The 4463-nt window shown below is 37.1% G+C and overlaps 1 pseudogene; it reads left to right on the top strand.

Annotated features, from left to right (window-relative positions):
- Positions 1–1319: 1319 nt before the first annotated feature.
- Positions 1320–3403, top strand: LOC137736187 (sucrose synthase 2-like; annotated as a pseudogene).
- Positions 3404–4463: the final 1060 nt, after the last annotated feature.

Raw genomic sequence — 4463 nt, 5'->3', positions numbered from 1 at the left:
ACAAGGTTGTATGCCATTATATTCTTCTCTCTGTAAACTATAGTTCTCTATGTGTCTTATCAATTATACACTGATCAATGATGTTGGTAAGAGATCATGAAAGCTTGTTTTAGTAATAGTGGTAAGTGAACTAACTTGGAGGTTCACTCTAGCTTTCGCATCAGCATAACCATATCTATATTTAAAATAACTAATTCGATCGTATACAATAAGGCTGGATATCGCATAAGCATAACCATATATTGGAAGTAGCTAGACTAGCTAGTTTAGGTTTCTAGTTATAGTTTGATCCAATAATCTTTCATATTATTGTGATGTTGTGTTTTCAAAAATCGAAAAGTACAATTGTGCTTCTCAAATTTTACAGACTACTCGGAGAATATGCAGATATGAATCAACATATTTTTATGGAAAACTGTTATTAGCACTTTAAAAATTTCATTCTACACTCCTCACAAGTATATTTTTCTTTCTAATTATAGAATGTTTGGCGTGCAAAATGAGATTTGTGGAGTACCAATAGCAATTTCCTTTTTAAATTTTGGGACAATAAAACTTTTTAGGTTCTCCATTACCAAAGAAATATGATATCAATACACGTTGTTAATTGTTTCAAATGCCCCTCACCAAATATCGATAAGTTTTTTAATTTTAATTGTGGTAATTTTACACAAGGCATATAAATGTTGTTTTTATTTTAAGGAAGTCTTTAAGGGAAGAAATCTCTATTTTTTAAAAAAAATGGAGGACATCCTCTTGACCGTTAGATTTGACTTTAATGTAATCCTATGATTGAGATTTTGCAGTCTGTGATTTAATTTCAGCCACATAATTTCATTAAATAAAATAAGGGAGTCCAAACATATAAGTGCGGTTTAATTCCCGGTCAAATGATTCTGGTGGTTTTTTTTGTACCCGACAAACCCAAAAAATTACCTTAGAGCCTGTAATTTCATAAGGCCCAAATGTATCCCAGTTCACAGCCATAGAGATCTCCGCCCAAAACCTGAAAAACTTCCGTTCCGATTTCAAATCGCGAGGGAAGAAGCGTCAGGACTCCTCCAGAGGCATGCATGCAGCCGCAGAAACACCGCCAGGTGCCCCTTCACATTTATACCCTTTCACTCTTCTCTCTCTCTGATCACAGCAAAACAATGGCCGTTTTTGTTTCCTTCCTCCCCTCTCGTTTTCCTCTTTTCCCTATTTATATTTGCTCTCCGCCCCTCCTCTCCTCCTCACCTTCGCTTTCACCTCTCTCCCTTTTCTGATTTCCTCCGCCGTCAACCACTTTTGTCTCGCCGGAGCCTCTAGTCTCAGCCATGAGCAACACCATTCAGGACACCCTCACTGCTCACCGCAATGAGCTCGTTTCTCTTCTCTCCAGGTACATCTTTCTCTCTCTCACATTGCACTTCAAATGGAGGGTTCTTTGGGTTGGAATTGAGTGGGGTTTTGAGAAAGTTGAGGTTTTGTTATGTTGGAAGGTATGTTGCTCGAGGAAATGGGAGTCTGCAACCCCATCAAATGATAAACGAGCTCAAAAGCGTGATCATGGAGGATGAAGGCATGCAGAACCTCAAAGATAGCTCGTTCAGCAAAGTCTTACAGTCTGCTCAGGTCAATTTCCTAGAATTATTGCTACTGTTTTTTTTTCCTTTTAGGATATTGCTCTAGTATCTGTTTGTTTGCTAAGAATGGGATACTGCGGAAATGGATTTCAAGGTTTGATGTGTGGCCTTACTTGGAGACCTTCGCAGAGGTAAGCAGTTGAACGGATATATATAACTTGTTTTCCTTTTCTTTTTGGGTGTGCTCTTGTTTATTCTCCCCTTATTTCTTTTTCTGTCCCCTTTTTTACTGCCCGAGTACTTCACTTTTATGATGCACACTGTTGGGTTCTTAATAACTACTTACGGGTTATACAACATACTTTTTTTCTCTTATTGTGTTATTTCTAGGATGCCTCGAATGAAATTGCCGCTGAGTTGCAGGGTGTTCCAGATCTAATCATTGGAAACTATAGTGATGGAAATCTTTTTGCAACTCTGTTATCTTATAAACTGGGAATCACACAGGTGAATTTTAGTTTTTAATTCATTATTTCAGATGCAACACAGATTGGTGGAATAACAGTGGGCTTATATTGGAGTTAACTTGTCAAAACTGAATTCTCCATGTAGTGCAATATTGCTCATGCATTGGAGAGAACAAAGTACCCACATTCTGATATATTTTGGAAGAAGCATCAGGATAAGTACCATTTTTCAAGTCAATTCACAGCCGATCTCATTGCAATGAGCAATGCAGATTCATAATTACATACCAAGAGATTGCCGGAAGGTTTGATTGTTGGTCTAGTTCTTTACCTCCAATTTTTAATCTACGGCCTGATTTTTCACTTGAAATGTAGTCATATGATGTAAGTTACGTTGGTTAACAAGTTCAAAGACTTGTCTGTCACAATGAAGTGGATTGCATCATTTGCAGCATGTGGGCCATTGTTCTTCTCCCTGGATTCTAGTCACTTTTGTTTGTTGCATTAAAGATTAATTTTCTTGTTCTTTATCTCAGCAAGAATAACGTTGGACAGTACGAGAGCCACACTGCCTCCACTCTTCCTGGGCCGTATCAAGCTGTTCACAGGATTGAATGTTTTTTATCCCAAGTTTAATATCGTCTCCCCAGGAGCAGATATGTGTATATACTTTCCATATTCTGACAAGGAAAAAAGGCTTACTGCTCTACATGGGTCAAATTGAAGAACTCTTATATGGTGCTGAGCAGAACGACGAGCATATGTGAGTACCTTCTAATGTTAAGTAAAGAACTTCTGAAAAACAATTTAAGCCTCTTTTTGAGATTTTATAGATATCAGGGTTGCAACTTACATGCACTTCATTTTCATCACTCAATCGTCTGATACTCATTCGATGGTGATGCAGTGGGCTAGCTGTTGAGTGATAGATCAAAGCCTATTGTCTTTTCCATGGCAAGACTTGATGGAGTGAAAAATTTAACTGGACTTGTTGACTGCTATGCTAAGAGCGCCAAGCTAAGAGAAATGGTAAACCTTGTTGTGGATATCAAGAACTCTAAGGATGGAGAAGAAATTGCAGAGATTGAAAAGATGCATGACCTCATTAAGAAATACAACTTGAGTGGTCAGTTCCGATGGATAGCAGCACAGATGAACCGTGCTCGTAATGGTGAGCTCTTCATCAAGATACTCAGTCTGCAGTACGTCATGTATATGTATTCAGATGAAGATCATTGCGATTGCTTTATCATCTTCACCACCCCGGTTATCCGTTTCAGCTTTAATGGTGGCCCTGAGACTCTTTGCAGTGAGGTGGAGCTTCACGTCTTGAACCCACTTCAGGTAGTTGCTTCCAGATACTTCTAGAGCGATAAAGTCAAGTTTGTTAAGGTTCAACATGTTGCTGCAATGGAGAGATCAAGATCGTAGTCAGTATTATGGGATAAACGTCCATAGTCAAAAGTAGAACATTTAGATTCTATAGACATGTTTTGGCTTAAATTAAGCATAAAAAAATTTGAGTTTCATGAAAAACTTCAAGTCTAAAAATAAATTATTGTTTTAATCGGTTGGGTTACAAGACAGGCAGTGGAAATAGGTAAGTGGACAGAACTCAATTCTCAAATATTGGGCTAAGAAAGGAAAAGTAAAAACCAAATCTCGTCGGGCCAAACTAAACAGGCACAGAAGAAAGAAAAATGTGGAAACCCAAAGTTTTCCAATGTGTGTTTCGACTACAGATCAAGTTTCGAAAGTTTTCCGATGTGTGTGTTTCGACTGCAGGTCAAGTTTCGAAGCTCGTACCGTTGCAAGATTCTTCTGGAATCTTATGTTTTCACGATGAAAACATTTCCTCAAAGATTCAATTCACCACAATTATAATAGTAGTATTATAATATAATTGCGAGCAGTAATTTAAGTAGAATATACAATTCGGTAATAAAAAATTATGGTTCATACTCAATGTTGAATGTTTCATGCAATCAGGCTAAAAAAATATTGACAATTCAGAACGTGTTTTTGTAGAACCTAGACTGCGATGAGAAATTTTGTGAACAAGTTTGTAGAAGAATATGTTTTAGTTCCTTAGCGCAGTTTCATGAGCGTGTGCGATAAACAGAGAAGAGAGAGTTGAGGAATTTCTGTGATGTGTCTTTCCCATCACTTGTGCCTTTATTTATAGTAAACTGGATAAGATTTTTTGCCTTGCAAGTAATACACTCATAAAGGGATAAGATTTTCTAGTGTCCTAAATACAATCTACTAATAATTTACACAATTACACACATGCTGGAATTTATGTCACAATAGCTAAAACAATTATATTTGGACACAAAATTAATGCACTTGTTGACTCACTCTAGGTAGACCAAACCATTGTATGTAAAGCCCACTTATATTAAAAAGTATATCAAATGTATCAATT

This window comes from Pyrus communis, chromosome 6 (genome assembly GCF_963583255.1).
Source record: "Pyrus communis chromosome 6, drPyrComm1.1, whole genome shotgun sequence".
Taxonomy (NCBI): Eukaryota; Viridiplantae; Streptophyta; class Magnoliopsida; order Rosales; family Rosaceae; genus Pyrus; species Pyrus communis.
The sequence above is the reverse complement of the archived record's forward strand: the minus strand, read 5'-3'. Positions and strand labels throughout refer to the sequence as shown.